The sequence below is a fragment of the Apis cerana genome, linkage group LG10 (assembly GCF_029169275.1).
Source record: "Apis cerana isolate GH-2021 linkage group LG10, AcerK_1.0, whole genome shotgun sequence".
Taxonomy (NCBI): domain Eukaryota; kingdom Metazoa; phylum Arthropoda; class Insecta; order Hymenoptera; family Apidae; genus Apis; species Apis cerana.
This window is the reverse complement of record NC_083861.1, coordinates 11,224,501-11,241,920: the sequence shown is the minus strand read 5'-3', so window position 1 is coordinate 11,241,920 and position 17,420 is coordinate 11,224,501. Positions and strand designations below refer to the sequence as shown.

Here is a 17,420-nt window from a genome sequence, read left to right as displayed (position 1 = left end):
TTTCTTTTATTATTTTTAGACGAGAAGAGGAATATACACGTACGGTTCGTTTATCATCGATTTTAAAATTTTTTATAAATATTTGGAATTTTTCTTCTCTCAAGTAAGATTGTTTGTTTACGCTGTTTGTACACGCTGTTTGTAACGAGTTAATAAAAAAAGAAGAAAAGGAAAAAAAGAAATATTTCCATTTTTCGAGTCTAAACATATATAGTTGCGCGATTAATATTCGCGTAAGGGCGCGAGTCAAGGACAGTTAACTCTATAGATTTCTAAATTATCGACTATCTCTGTTTACCGGCGTTGCGAAATTCATTGCTCCGAGTCGGAGAAGAAATTGGGTCGTTAAATACGAATTTCTTTTCTCTTTTCTTTTTTCTTTTTCTCTCGTTTCCTTTTCGATCCTAACCAATTTCCTTTTCCGTGACGATACCGTAACGACGAATCGTTTTTCGAATTTATATACATTTATTCGCGATAAACTTAAATGAGAAGAAAATCCGCTAGAATTTTTTATTTTTGTTAGCGTCTGTTGGTATTTTTTCCAAATTTAAATTCTACTTGGAACGAAACTTTTATTCATACGCGTCACATATTTCGACTCGATGAAGCAAAGGAAGAAGTTTTGAAAAGAAGAAGCAACCTTGTTGCAAATTTAGTGGTATTACGTTGTTACAGGTGAAAAAAAAAAAAAAAAGTTTCGAAAATAATCTTACGAATTATTATAACTGATTTTTATGTCGAGGTTATCGTTACCAAAAACGTCTCAGGAATATTTGGCAGGGTGAAAGCCCTAAGTGTCCTCCCCACCCTCCTCCATACTAGTTACGCCATTCACTATGGATCATTGGTATTGCGATATCTCGAAACTTTCTCTTTGAGTTAATAAATCGTAATAGATTATTAACCACTATTGTAGCCGAAGAAAACTTTCTATGTAACAATTGATTACTTTACGTCTCGTACACCAGTTGAATAATTTCTAACCATTGTTGTCGTAAATGTTGCGCAATCTCGTCAAATCTTCCAAATTTACATACTTTTCGTTCCAACAAACGTCATTATTACGGAACAAACGGAATGGAATGGAGATGATAAAATTTCCTCCAAGAAGTTAAACTTTGGAACAAAGTGAAAATGAATTTCACCTCGCGTTTTACATCGACGTCCGAAAACAATTTTGCTTCGCTATCAGTTTTCAATTACGTAGCTCGTTAAAAACTTTAAAACTTAATTATTCGAAAGTAAACGCGTTCCAATAATTTGTACACAACGCTCGGAATCGTCATATTATCGACGCGATCGGGCACGGTTCGTGCCAGCAAGAAGCTTGAGGGCAAATATCATTTCCAGATGAAAAGAAAAAGAAAAAAGGAAAAAGAAAAAGAGGTACAGAAAAACGAAAACAACGTTTGCAGAAAAGTATGCGGTTACTCGGCAGAGAGAACGGAAATACGAAGCAATAAATACGAAGAAACTTTTTTGTCTTTTCTTTTTTTCTCTCTCTTTCTCTCTCTTTTCCAAGAAACCTAATAGTAACAAAGTATAGAAAAGTTTTCTTTCCTCGTTACCTAATTTCCGTTTTTTACCATTCGTCGCGATGACAAGGTTAGCATCGTCGGCCGTAACGAAGCTCTCGCTCCGAGAAGGAGAAGGAAAGAGAGAGAAACAGAAAGAGAGAGAATAAGAAAGAGGCGAGAGAAGAAAGAGGAAAGAGAAAAGAAATACGTACATGCACATATATATATATATACACACACATAGGTGCAGGTAATCGACGCATTAGTGCACGGCCACGACGTTAAAAATCTAACCAACTGACATAAGAGGCGGCCGACGAAAGTGCCACCTTACATAATTCGAGCACGGGACACATTCGTCCTCGTGGTGTAGTGGAGTGGAAGCGAATCGTCGACACTCGTCGTGGAAAAAGAAAAAAGAAGAAGACGAAGGAAAATAAAAAAATGGATGGAAATCGTGCAAGAAGCTAATTATCGATTATTTCGTCGGGCAGACATGCGGCGCTTCGCTATTTTTGCGATTCGTTCGAGAAACGACGTTTATTACGAGGAGGATCCCGCGATCCTTCATCTTGAAATATTTAAACGGACGGTTTTTTCGAATAATTCTTTTGTGCCTCGTGTTTTCAACATTCGTTGAGAAATATTTATCGTGTATACAAGAAGTATATCTCGAATATATATCCTTAAAGGAAATAGGATATATATATATATATAGAAAAGGATATATATTCGAATCTTTGGGAAATTTGTTGTTATGGATACACTGAGATTTCGTCTCTTTTTTAATGATGATATCTGATGATATCTTTGCGCAAATTAAAAATAAATTTCCTTTCTTAGGTAATTCATCCGATTACGCGATACAATTTATTCTCGAATTAAAGTTGAGTCGCATCGATGCAATTACACACTCCAGGCTCCGCACTTTTCATCGCAACGACATTTTAACAAAATAATATTAATATTCGTCAACATATAATAAGTCGATAATCCGTAAATTGCGTTTTAGCGAGTTTTTTTAAAGTGGAAAAATTCCCGGCCAAGATAATTTCACTTCTTCGTCATATTCTTAAAAAGCTAGAAACGTCATACGGGAATTTTCCATTGATCCTTCTAAATTCAGAATCTAATTTTATCACTGATTTTATCACGGTTATTACTTTTAAACGGCAATTTTCTTTGGCCTTGTATTAAAAATTATAGTACTAACTGCAATAACGCGTTGAAATTGCATTTTACTATACGGCGGAAACAGATAAAAGCTTTTTTTTTTTCCTCTCTTTTTTAAAAAAGAAAGAAGAAAAAAAAAACGCTGAAACGACCTTCCAGAAGACACGATAAAAAGAAAATAAATAGTTTGTCTCCCGACTCAAAAATTGGTCACGAGGAATTTGTCACTGTTGCTTGATTTTGAAAAAAAGAAGAAAGAAAAAAAGGAAAAGAAACTTCAACTTCGCCGATGAATGTAACGATACGATCAGCGTCACGACAAGTGTGCGCGTGCGCGTGCGCATGCGTATATACCAATTCCAATCCCCGTGAAAAATACAAATTAAATTTCAACAACACTTCAAGGGCGGCGATCCGTCAATTCCCAATATTTTCGCCTTGGGGACAAATTAAAAACTTGAAAAATAATTTCAAACTCGAGAGTCAAGTTCAATGTATGTATACATTTTTAAATACCTGCCCGCATATAATTCCCTCTTATTTTCGCTCTCCTCGAAATCGAAATGTGAATCACACGAGTGAATCATAAAGCGTATCATCATCCTATATATATATATATATATATATAATTTCCTCTCTTCTGAATGAAAAGAAAGGTGGACCGCTCGATATATCGGGTGACAAAACGTCGATTCGCATTATCCCGAGTTGGTCCATCCGGTTCTCCTCCTCTCCTCGCGGAACCAGTTTTTCCTTGTCCGATTAAGGACCGACCGGTCGCCTCTCGTTGCTTTACTCGAGAGGGCTCTCGATTGTTTCTCCCCTCCCCCCCCGTAATTGCCGTTTCGAACGAGACAAAGGGATTCGATGACGATCAGTCGAGCCAATTATCGATTATCGCGAGTCTCGTTCGCAGATAGAGAACGAAAAGAAAGAAAAGAGAGCGTGAAAGAATGATCTATCCGATTTTTTCCTCGAGGAGAGGTGTCGAACGAAGAGTGGACAAACATTCGGAGGATTCGAGATCTAATCAAACGTTGCGGCGGCGATCGAGGCGAACGGGCGGCCGGGTTTTTAAAGTGAAACACTTGGAAAGGCGGCTCAAGGCTCGGCTAGCCTTGGACGCGTTAGATTGCCTAATATTCAGGCTTCGAGCAGTGCTGCGTGTCGCCGGCAAAAATACGCGTGAAACTGTGGCGACGCGATTCAGCCGAGCGATTTTGCAGAGTCAATCGTTGGAACACAGGGACGAGTCGAGTTTCGATACGCTGTCTCGTCCAAGGAAATCCTTCCTTCGAACGGGGCCACGTTTTCCACTACGATCGATCATGTTCTATTCTGGAAAGAAATAATGTTGTAATATAATAACGTTGCAATTATTTATTATTCCTTCTTATTCCTTTTTTTTTTTGATTGACGTATTCATTATTGTCGATGCGTCGATTAGCATACATTTATTAAGAAGTGCGGCAGTTTCTCTTTTTTTGCTCAAGCAGCAACCTTCGAAACGAATTTTTCCCACGGGACGGTTTTCGATCGTGAACAAGATTCGCGAATATCAGGAAGGTCGTCGTACGAAGCCCTGTACTCGATCATATCGTTGCACGCATGCGCCAACTGTATACAAATGTACATGCGCAGTGGCAGGTGCCTGCTTCACCGTCTGAAAGTAATCGAGACAAATGGCAATTGACAATTTGGAGAGGCGGAAATCTGTTCGAGAAGAGAATCAGAACTAAATATGCTCCAACGAGTGAATATGGTCGGGGAGCGGAGACCTCTTAAAAGAGAAAAAAGCTTGAATCGACATCGTTTCCAATTTACTTTCGTCGAAGAAGCCAATTGTAGTCGTTCGCGAAGCACGCAGTGTGCGATTTTCATGTCGTCCACTATGCGGAGAGAGAGAGAGAGAGAGAGAGAAGAGGAAAAAAAAAGAGAAAAAAAAGTGGCAGTCGGTTCACTTTCTAAGACCGATGACTGTTTAACCGAACGCCCATTACCGACGTGGACGTCGCGGGCAGAAGGGTTTGCGAAACGTTACTGCTACCTATACTTGTCTCTCCCGCTCCCGTAATAGCTGCAACATCGCAACCAATAAACGAACAATATTTGCCTAATAATGGTGATTCACTTGCACAAGCGTGTGCTCGAGTGAAAGTACGAGTCGAGCGACGGATCCTCTTTTTCTTTCTTTTCTTTTTTTCTCTCTCCTTCTCTTTCTTTCTTTCTCTTCCGACCGAGAAGGAGCGAACAGTTTTTCTTCCTCTCGAGCGATACGACGCCAATGACTGGTAGCATAAACATTCTATTTTAAGACAAACGATCCTCGTCGCTCGTTCAACTATCCTCTCCTCGTTCGTACACGTGTTCTCTCTAGTTTGTTTTGCACAAAGTGTACCTTCGAAACGCGTATATATATATATATATGTTGGTCTTTTCACCGTTCGAGATATTGTTCTTTATTCTATATTTATTTCTTTCTCTATCTCGTTCCAGATACACGTGCGCTATAAGGTAATTATCGCTTAATTGGTTCGAGCGCCGTCATTATCGCTACCAATTACCGCTCTTGTAAAATGGATATTTTCAATAGGTGCTTCCCAAACTTAATTATCTCCATCCTCTTTATCTCGCAGCTTTTTTTAAACGTTTTCGATCGCTATATATTTTTAAAGCGATTTGTTGGAAGAACTGTTTCGAAAACGTTATCTCGAAAACAAAGAACGAACGAAAATTCCGTTTGGATCGCTCGAGTCGAGCGGATCCTCGTCCATCTCCTTTCCTCCACTTACGTAACGAAGCGAATCCATCATCGATCCACGCGTGTGGTTTACGCTTAAGTTTCCTCTTCCTTCCTTCGCCTTCGGGATAGGCGAAATTTCGAATTTGGAATCCTGTCGCGGAGAAGGGAAAAAAAGTAAACGTGAATCGCTCGGCTATTAATACTTATCACGATTCTAAATATACGTAAAAGTTGATTAACATTACGAGAAACGATAAGGAATTGTGCGCAACACGTGCGCGGACACGCGTTTTCGTGTTCGTCCGTTGTGTAGTAACACGACACGGCTTATGACATAACCGCGTGTAATGTATGCGTTTAAAGGAGACCATCGTTGAGACGAGGAGAGCCCCCGTGTTGCTTGGGGGAAAGCAGCGCTCACTTTCACCGGGTCCCAGTGCCTTTTACATTGTAAGAGCACGCGTCCACACGTTTCTTCGTGCATCGCCGGATACGATACACTCGAATCTTGCTAACTCGAATCATATTACGCGAAATAATCGTATGGAGATATTTTCACCCGGCCATGGAAATTTTCACTTCCAATCGAAAAAAAAAGTATTCGGTTCGATCTTTCTCTCTCTCTCTCTAGGATACAAGGATGGGAAGAGAGTATATATATATATATATATATATCGCACGGATGCGTAATTCTCTCGAATTACACGAGACCTTTCGTCGATCTTACGTAAGAAATATTCTCTCGTCTTTGGAAATTTTCCTTTTCCTTCGAAATCTTTGAAACGCGCGACGCAAAAGATATACGAAGATAAGCAATTTCTCGGCTTGCAGGCAGGCAGGCCAGGCCGAGCGGCGAGGCCTGGTGGTGAAATTGCACGCCGCCAACAACGTTTAATGCCACTGCATAGCGTAATTTACCGCTTTATCGTTTATCTGGATATTCTTTAATCCGGTTCCTTTTTATTTCTCTCGCATTATGTTCGACTTTCACCCTTCGTACATTCTCGAACCGTTCGGCCGGTTAAAATATCGACAATCGAAATTATCCGTTATCGTAAATTGTAAATTTTCACTTTCCATTATTATCGCGGTTCGAATCTCTTTTTTTCCCCGTGCATTGTCGCGATCAATAATAAAATTCGATTCTCGATTAGAAAATTTGATCCACTTGGGTTTCGACGAGAAATCAAGAAGAAATAAGAGGAAAAAGAAGAAGAACGAGAAGAAAGATGCTTTCGCGGATAATTCCTCGTCGAATAGCCACGTTTAATGACCATTTTCATTAATTTCATTGCCAATTAACTACTTTTTATGGATATATTTAATAAATATGTTTACTATGTAAATGCAAAGAGTGAATAATCAATCACCAAGCTTCAAAGGCTGAATTGATTAACACGTTTTAATTAAAATTCCATACATAATGAACTATAAAGATACACAAGTAAAACGTATTTTTCCTTTTCACATTTTCTTCGATATTCGTATGTGATATACAGATAGATCACGAACATCGGTTTCGATACGTCTTTTTATCTCTTCGACGACAAAAATTCCCAACTAAATTTCCATAGACCCGATTCCAATACCTCGCGGTTACTTTTACTCCTGAAACCAAATCAAATAAAGGCGAGTTAAAATTCCACTTGTGCGAAAAAAAAAAAAAAAAATTCTGGAATCGAGAGGGAAAAGTATCCTTTCTTTCTTTCTTTCTTCCTTTTTCTCCTTGACGTAGAGGCACGCGGTTGAAACGCGCGCTCGTATCCTCGCTGCGATACGTAAAGTAAGGCGGGCACTTTCCAATTGCATAACCGCGGCCCGCGCCTTCGGTTCGGTTATGTCAGAAGAAAGCTGGCGAGAGGAGGCTGGCTGGGAAATGTAGGTAGGCATACGCGCGCGCGCGCGCGGCCATTACCGTCTTCCTCTCTTTACAAACGTTATAAATAAACCAACGCTCCACCAACCATCTTCGCGTATCGTCGCCGTCCTCCTTTTCCCCCCTCGCCCTCCAGAATTCGCCGCGAATCAACCCATAACCCTCCACCGTACTTGTAGCAGTGTATATACAACCCCCTTTCTTCGCATACTTTGCGATTTTTCATTTGCTATATATATATATATATGGTGGATTTGGTATTACTTACACTATTTGGTATTATTTTTGTTGATAATCTAGTATATTGTTAGTTGACAATATAATATATTGCTTATCCATGGTTAATAATATACTGTAATATATAATATATATTATAGTATATATATATAATATAATGGATTTGGTATTGCTTATCCATGGTTAATAATATATTATAGTATATTATAATATATATATAATACATATAGTATAATATATATAATATATATAATATAATAGATTTGGTATTATTATGGTTGATAATCTAATATATTGTTAGTTGATTATATGGTACATGTAGTGAATTTGGTATTGTTTATCCATGGTTAATAGTCTTAATAGTATATATAATAAATATAATATATATAGTATAATATATATAATATAATAGATTTGGTATTATTATGGTTCATAACCTAATATATTGTTAGTTGATTATATGATACATGTAGTGGATTTGGTATTGCTTATCCATGGTTAATAGTCTAGTATATACAAATATATTATATATACTATATAATGAATTTGGAATAATGAATTGAATACTATATTACTTATTCATCGTTGATAATCTAATATATTGTTAGTTGATTATATAATACATGTAGTGGATTTGGTATTGCTTATCCATGGTTAATAGTCTAGTATATATAATTTATATAGTATATATAATATAATGGATTTGTTATTGCCTATCTATGGTTAATAATCTAGTATATGTAGTATTATATGTAGTATATATACTATAATGGATTTGGTATTGCTTATCCATGGTTAATAGTCTAATATATACAAATATACTATACATACTATATAATGAATTTGGAATAATGAATTGAATACTATATTACTTATTTATGATTGATAATCTAATATATTGTTAATTGATAATATAGTATATATAGTGAATTTGATAAATATAGTATATAATATATAATATATATATAGTATATATATAATGGATTTGGTATTGTTTATCCATGGTTAATAGTCTAGTATATATAATATAATGGATTTGTTATTGCCTATCTATGGTTAATAATCTAGTATATGTAGTATATATATATGTAGTATATATACTATAATGGATTTGGTATTGCTTATCCATGGTTAATAGTCTAATATATACAAATATACTATACATACTATATAATGAATTTGGAATAATGAATTGAATACTATATTACTTATTCATCGTTGACAATCTAATATATTGTTAGTAGATGATTTAGTACATATAGTGAATTTGGTATTATCCATGGTTAATAGTCTAGTATATACAATACATATAATATACTATAATATACAATACATAGTATATATAGTATTACTTATCCTTACACTATTTGATATTATTATGATTGATGATAAATAGTACAATGGATTTGCTGTTACTTATTCATGGTTGATAGTATAACAACTATTTATAACGGATTTGGTATATTGCTCGTTCGTACACTGAAAAATAAAATTTCACAATTGCGAGCGGAAGGTTTTGGAAGAAGATTTGTAATCGGTTATATAATATTTGGAAGGATCGAACTGCTCGCACGTCGTCACGAAGAAATGAAACATATCTGGTTGGAAGGAGATCGATCGAAATGGGGAGAAGGGAAAGGTAAAAGGGAAAGGTAAAAGGGTAGCGGCGGAGCAGGAGCATCCTCAAGGTAAGACGAGCGAGCACCTGAGCTCGCCTCGATTGGATCCGGGTACCTGTTTGCTCCAAACACAATTAGCCCCCCGTGGAGGGGCGCAGCTTCTTCTTTTGTCGAGCTGCGGGGGGAGGGGAGGGAATTGTCATCGTGAAACGGTCCCACGTCACTGCCACGCGTCCAATACCTGATTTACAACCGATTTGCATTTTATATTTCCAACCTTTTTCCACCCTCTCTCCGCCTTTCCATTTTCACGATCCACAGCCCTGAGAAATGGTCGACGGGGGAGGAGAAAGAGCCCCCCCCCCTGTTTTCAGGAAACAAGGTCAGTAATGCCAATATTTTCAGGAAACACCCAGCGGGGAAGTTCTTCCAGTTCCGAAGGAATTTATCTTTCCATTATTAGGAAACAGAGGCTTTCACGTTTTGTAACCGTTCCTAAATCGTTCCAATGTAAAGGCTTCATCAAATTTACGAAGGTTTGCTCGCGAAGGTCGCGCGAAAAGAAATTTTTCTTTCTCTCTCTTCCTTTAGATGGATGGAAACAGAAACGCGAATCGACGAATAATTAATCGATTACGACGTGTAATACTCGGAATACTCGAGCGATAATGTTAAAAAAACGGTATCGTATCGTAGTTTACAGTGATTATCGAGCCACTTTCGAATAAACCCCTGATAACGAATGTAAAATTGGTAAAGTATCGCGTTATCGCCGTATCATTGTCATTCACGAACTCATCGTCATTCACGTGGTGTTATTATTTTTTATCAAAATTACGTTTTATCTTTGAAATATTATTAATTATACTTTGTAACAATTCTACTACTTCGTCCTTATCTCCAAGCATTTCCATTAAAATTCATCGACAAGTACCTCTTGAATTCCCATTTCACATTCGCTCGCATTTATACCACGTTTATATCTCGATTATTCCACAATTTTGATCGATTATCGACTTTGTTTGATCACGAAGAATCGAATATCTCTTTTGTTTTCCTTTTTTTTTTTTTTTTTTTTTTGAGGGGAATAAAATTTAATACACGAGTACCACTCGTGTTGTATTTTTCTTCATAACTTGATCCACACGTTGTGACAGAGAGAGAGAGAAAGAGAGAGAAAATATCGAAAAACATGGATCCATAGTTACACGAATATATATTAAATTCGGGCAAAGTTTGCTATTTGGAACGCATGAAATAAATTGCAACGTAGGTTCGGGTTTGAAAAAAAAAAAATAAACGTTACGTAACTCTATATAAGTTGAGTAACAATATTATTCCAGATAATCGTCAGTTTAAGTGAAAAGTGACGCGAATTAACCGGCATTATGCACAATGTATATACATATATATATATATATATATACACACATCGAACGTAAAACCGAAAAAAACATGTACAAAGGTTTTTCTTTTATTATCTTTTATGCCATGTTTAATAAGTTCGATGATTTGTAGGAAATTTGTTTAATTAGCGCTAATCGCTGGTAATAGTAAACAGCTTTTAAAATTTTTAAAAGCCCTATTACCGACATATTCATTTACGCAACACGGCTATATCTTTGTTTCTTTTTTCATATCTATCTTTGTTATAATATAATACTTGTTTAAAAAAAGAAAGAAAAGAAAAGAAAAGAGAAAATTAAAAAAATTCGCGTCACTCTTCCAAGGATACTTTCACGAATCGTAAATTTTGCGATTAATAAACAAGTTGTATCTCCCTCTCTTTCTCTCTCGAAGAAATCCCATTAAAAACATTAATCGCCGTACACGAATCTCGCAATCGCGTTACAATGATCAAAAGCTTGGAAAAATTCTTCCAATTTTTTATTTTTTTTCCCCACCGTTTCGCTGCCGTTTCGTTAAAGACCGAGAGGCAAAATGGCGGATTCGAAGATCGACCACGTGATCGGGCAAATTTGTTCGCGATTGTCAACGGGGAAATAGGTCACCGTCGCGCGACGCCGTTGCGAAGAAAGGGAAAAGAAGAAGAAGAAGAAGAAAGAAAGAGGAACGGCGCCGGCCACTTTCCTTCTCGTTCCTTCGCCTCTCTCGTGTAAAGTGTCGCGAATAAAGTGTACAAGCAGTGTACATTTACCTGCCCCGGGCGCTTAAAAACGCTTCGCTCGAACGGTTTTAAAGCAGCAACGTCGCGTTTGCACTTCCTCCTCCCCTCCTCCCTGTACGATCCTTAACCTGCAAACAAAAAAGTCCGCCCGGTTTATTACCGAAATGAACATGATCGAGAATCGGGAGAGTTTCGAAAGAAGAAAAAAAAAGATCGGTATATAAAGTCGAATATTCGCATCGACCTTAACACCGATCTACAACAAGCCCAAGAAATAGTTAGAAATAATTGGAAACGTTCGGATAGGAGTAACGAAACTCAGCTTTATCTTATCTTATGCGATTAACCAGCCGTGCGTAAACACGGCGAGAAATTTTCAATCAAGGAAAATGGATCGAGGCGTTCGAGAGAGAGAGAGAGAGAGGAGGGGGCAAGGGAGACAAGACAAGAGGTCAAGTTTGTAAATCTCTCGGATAAACAACTCTATTGCTCCTCGAAACGAATTTCGAATGTTGCGCTACACGTTGTAATAACACTCGTCCCTTCTTTTTCTCTCTCACTCGAAAGCCTAGAGTATCTAGAACTGTAGAAAGATCGGGAGGCGGTGGAAAAGCGAGCGAGGGACGAATCGAGTTGGAAGTGGGTCAAAACAGTGGAAGCGTGGATGTCGAAAAGAATCGGGGACGATATGGGTCAACGGCGGAAACGATGTCGAAACGAATCGCTCGTCTAGTCGCGCTTTCTTCGTGACCTTCCTCCCGAGTCTATAAATAAGGCGTGCATGTGTGCGCGCGCACCACCACTAGCAGAAACCACACGCGGTGCGTGCGAGCTTGAGAGCGCGCGTATCGTTCGTTTGTGCAACAATTGTTCCAAAGCGAAATATAGGTTGGCGCCTACGATACGATAGCCAATGCGGCTTTCGAGCCGGCCGCTACCAACAAAAAGCAACGATTCGACGAGCCAAAATTCGATCCTTTCCAAACGCCATCTCTTCCTAAACCATCCTAACCCCTCCTCTCCCTTTCTCCGTTCTAAATTAGAGCTTCGACGATTATTATGTTTACGTATCGGTAGGTGGCGACACGTTTTCTTTCTTCCCCTCTTATTTTTTCCCGAACCGTTTTCGCTCGGATTCGATCTATTTGGATATCGTTTTACGTATTTTTACGTTCGTTTCAATAAGTTTGAGATAATCGTCATCGGTTAACGAGGTTCACATTCGAGACAACTTTTCAGCCAAGTTTTCTCTCTTTTCTTAATCGGCACTGGCTTTCTCGAAAAACGGATACTCTTGACAAAAGCGAATTACAAACGAACGAACGAATAACGAGATTCGTATGTGAAATATAGCAGCGCTACGATCAGAAAATAGTCTGTTCGGTTAGTACACGTGTACTAAATTCCCAAGCAATTAAAACAACGTCTCTTTTACTCGTATCTTGATTGGATGAAACGATTTTCTTACTTATTCACGCCGTTGCATTTATTCTTAGAACTTTTAATCACCGAGCTCCCAGTATCGCGCCTCGTATCTCTGTTTCTTTATCGATATCGGAATTAAACGTAACGACGATTCCTACATTTTACACGATCACTTTTCTACCTCGAATCGAAATCGTTCGATTCTCTCTCTCTCTCTCTTTGTTTTTCACAAAACTTTAACTTTGCTCGTTTAAATACGACATAATCATCGTTTATTACCGGCCGGTTTCCGCCGAACAGGAAGCTGGGGAAACTGATGAACTTGCATACGCGCGGTTCGCAATAATTTTTCGAATCGGTCGATTGGCGACGATACGCGTCCTTATTTTGCAAGGAACATACAACGAACAAACGTTGCAGAAAATGGCGAGGTTGGACGATATTATTAGTGGCCGGTCTGGATATGATTGCTCGGCAGCTGCCTCTGCCAAATGGTCAAACGGTCTAGGCGCGCTTTCTTCCTCGACCTTCCTCGTCTATAAATACATCGTGCGTGTGTGTGTGCGTGCGTGCTTACGACGACGTGGCGCGTTTATGCAATTGTCCGTCGTGAAATAGGCCAACCGATCGGATAAGGCTGTTTTATTTTATCGCCAATGCCGCTCCAACCATCCCAACATATTTCTTCCTGTTTACCAATCCCGTCCACGGCAACGCTCAATGTCAACAAATTGTTTTCCTACCATTTTCTACGCAACTATGCGTGTATATATTCCCTTATCTCGTCGAGAGCCTCTCAGAGAGCGCTACGTACACCGATTCCGTTCAATCTCGTCCTCGATTTTTGGAATTCTCATCGGATGATTGCGTAACGATGATTTGGTATACATTCGGTGCACATTCGCGACTTTTCGATCATAACGATAAAGAGGTTAAAAATTTAGCCGCACAATTTTTCTCGGTTGAAATTTTGAAGAATTTCGAGGGGAAAAATGATATCGTATCCGTTACGAATTAATAGCGATGAGGTTAGGTTCATATTTTTTCTTTTTAATCCATCTCGAAGCAATCTTTTCCATTGTGGATTAGCGTTAAAGAGGTTAAGTTGATATAGGTTTTTTCTTTTTTCTTTGTTTCGATTTCGAAACAATCTTTTCCATTGTGGATTAGTGTTAAAGAGGTTAGCTTGAAGCAGGTTTTTTTTCTTTTTGACGAAGAGGTTAAGTTTTTCTCGGTCGAAATTTAGATGATGCACGTTTGGGAAGGAAGGAATCTTTTCCATCGATGAGAGAGGTTAGGTTAGTACAGGTTTTCTTTTAATCGATTCTAAGCGACGATACATTCTCTGTCGAAATTCAGGTAAGAAAAGGAATACATTGTCTTTTTTCTCTTACAATGAATTAATGACCAAAAGGTTTGAATTGATCGAACACAATTTTTCTTTCGATCGATTCTACGTGAAAATAGATTCTCTTTTGAAATTTATTCGGGAAAAGGAATTGGCCAGGAAAGAATCTTTTTCCATCGAATCAACGACGAAGAGAGGTTAGAGTTCGAATACAATTTTTCTTTCGATCTAGGAAAAGGAATACACGATGCACATTTTGGAAAAAGAATACATTCTCGAAATTTAAACAGGAAAAATAATACACTCTTTCTTTTCCACCGAATCAACGATGAAGAGAGGTTAGAGTTCGAATACAATTTTTCTTTCGATCTAGGAAAAGGAATACACGATTTGGAAAAAGAATACATTCTCTCTTGAAATTTAGACAGAAAAAGTAATACACTCTTTCTTTTCCACCGAATCAACGATGAAGAGAGGTTAGAGTTCGAATACAATTTTTCTTTCGATCTAGAAAAAGGAATACGATGCACATTTTAGGAAAAGAATACATTCTTCCTCGAAATTTAGACAGAAAAAGTAATACACTCTTTCTTTTCCACCGAATCAACGATGAAGAGAGGTTAGAATCGATCAAATACAATTTGTCTTTCGATCGATTCCACGCGAAAAAGGAATACGATGCACATTTTAGGAAAAGAATACATTCTTCCTCGAAATTTAAACAGGAAAAATAATACACTCTTTCTTTTCCACCGAATCAATGATAAAGAGAGGTTAGAATCGATCAAATACAATTTGTCTTTCGATCGATTCCACGCGAAAAAGGAATACACGATGCACGTTTTGAGAAAAGAATACATTCTCCCGAAATTTAGGCGGGAAAAGGAGGAAAAGAAGGAGGAGGCGGCAACAGTTGGCGAGCCGGCGAGCTTCGAGCGAAAATAGGTCAGAGGGCGGTGGCGTCGCGGGGAAAAATTCGGGTCGAAACGCTTTCCTCGTGCCTTTCGCGGCTTCTTCTCCACGTTTCCTTTAACCACGCGTTTTTTCGTTCGCTTATAAATAGTCTCGTCGTTGTGTCAGGCGCGTGCACGCATCGCGACGCACCGCGACGCTATTATGCCCGACTGCTGCTGCTGCGTTGCGACACGTCGATCCACCATTGCGACAGATCCTCGGTTTATAGCGCGCGATGCGAAGGAGGGGAGGGGAGGCCCATCTCTTCCCTTCGATTCCACGTGTAAACGTCGCGCTGCCCCCTCCCTACTCCCTTCGACTTCAGCGCCTCGTCCGGAATCTTGATCGAGCCCTCCTCCCTCCCCTTTGCCGCGGTGCAACGAGAGGGAAAAAAAGGAAAGCGCAGGGATTATGATTCTTTTCATTTCGTTGGAAAATTTATCGAGAGCGCGACGCGGAGACAATCGAATGAAGGATACAATAAAAATCGTTTAAAGATCGGTTTTACAATTGGAATGGTAGAATTATTGGGAACGAATGGGTCAAGGTCTGGCTATTCGTGCTCGAACGCGAATATCGTTCAACGATAAACAGATATCCCTAAGCTAATTAGAAATGCCTTGGATGACGATCTTGACGATTAACAGACGTTAACTAACTGGAACACTGTGTGTACATCATGCGGAATATTTTTTCTTTTTCAATTAAGCAGCCAACGTTGTCGAAACGAGTTTTATTAATTTTCTTCTCGAATGAAAATACGAGGAATTGAAAATTGTGACAGAATCTCTTTTCTAATTTTCGAGGAAATTGTTCTTCTTTGGGGCGATTCAAATCTCGTCGTTATAAATATATATATATATATATATATATATAAAATTTACGCGTGCGTATGTGATTGGAAATTATCATCGATTAGAAAAATTTATATCAAGGTCCAAGATGTGTACACAATATCTCGAGGCGGTGTTTTGTCATGTGATAAACGGGTGAAATAAAATTCGTCGGCGGAAGAAAGAAGGATAGATATCCGTTATCTGGAAGAAATACATACGTAGGAAACTTAACCTTACTCAAAGGTTAAGTACTCGGTATACTCGGATTCAAACACTTTCAACAAAGTCTCTCGAGAAAACGTTTTCGTTACGCGTTCGAACAAAATTTTCTGCTTCTCCATTTTTTCCTTATCGAAACGATCGGTAAATTACATATTCTTCCATCTTGCATCGATCGTTTCCTTTTCTTCTTTCTTTTTTCTTTCAGAAGTTCCAACAAATCGTCTCTCGATTCTTTCTGTAAAATATAAAGAAAAAGATCGATAAATATATTTTCCCATCTTCCATAGATCGATCAAATTTTCTTTTTCTTGTTTCTTTTTTTCAGAAGCTCGAACAAAAATCGTCTTTCCATTGTTTCTGTATCGAAAAGAAAAAGTTTCTTTTTCTTCTTTCTTTTTTTTCAGAAGCTCCAACAAATCGTCTCTCGATTCTTTCTGTAAAATATAAAGAAAAAGATCGATAAATATATATTCTTCCATCTTCCATCGATCGTTTCTTTTTCTTCTTTCTTTTTTTTCAGAAGCTCCAACAAATCGTCTCTCGATTCTTTCTGTAAAATATAAAGAAAAAGATCGATAAATATATTTTTCCATCTTCCATAGATCGATCAAATTTTCCTTTTCTTCTTTCTTTTTTTCAGAAGCTCGAACAAAAATCTTTCCATTCTTTCTGTACCAAAAAGAAAAAGATCGATAAATTATATATTCTTCCATCGATCGTTTCCTTTTCTTCTTTCTTTTTCCCGAACAAAAATCGTCTTCTTTCCATTCTTTCCCTATCGAAAAGAGAGAGATCGGTATATTCTCGAGGGGAGAGAAGAAAATCCGTCTTCTTCTTTTTCAGAAGCTAGGACAGAGTAATTGGACGGAGAGCGAACGAGAAAGAGAGAGACGTATTCGATGTATCGCGAGATAAATTCGATCGTCAGCGGAACGGCGCAACGGTCATAGTTACACGTGACATTTCACGATCCGCGTTGCTGAAAACACGGCGAATTTTAGCTATACAACAAACTCTCCCGGGTTATAATTAATACCGTATACGGTGATTTATTATTGTTTAAACGGCCGTAACCACTTCACTTTCCACTTTGCTCATTGTTCGCGAGAAAGGAACGAAGAAGTCGTTTAGTTATATTTAAAAATAACTTGATTTATCGCTTTCGGCCGGTAACGCTTCTCACCTCTCTCTCTCTCTCTCTTCTCTTTCGAGAGAGAGAGGATGCTCAGGCTGCGTACGAAAATATCGTGGAAAAAGTGAGGAAAGGTTGAAAAAGGCGTAATAACGCGTTGTAGAGAGAGAGAGAGAGAGAAAACGACGCTTGGACGAGAAAGGAAGG

At 38.3% G+C, this 17,420-nt stretch overlaps 1 protein-coding gene across 18 annotated transcripts in view; it reads right to left on the bottom strand.

Annotated features, from left to right (window-relative positions):
- Positions 1-2,292: 2,292 nt before the first annotated feature.
- LOC108001457 (uncharacterized) overlaps positions 2,293-17,420 on the bottom strand; it is a 35,375-nt gene continuing 20,247 nt past the window's right edge. For 5 of the 18 annotated variants that reach the window (XM_062080543.1, XM_062080546.1, XM_062080550.1 and 2 more), the window contains 3 exons: positions 13,001-16,316; positions 11,327-11,424; positions 6,821-7,044 (listed from right to left, as the gene is read on the bottom strand). The gene's annotated coding sequence lies outside the window, so the exon portion shown is untranslated. Of the gene's footprint in view, positions 4,032-6,820; positions 7,045-11,326; positions 11,425-13,000; positions 16,632-17,420 lie in introns of those variants that run through there. The other 13 variants (XM_062080544.1, XM_062080549.1, XM_062080553.1 and 10 more) reach the window with 9 other exon arrangements.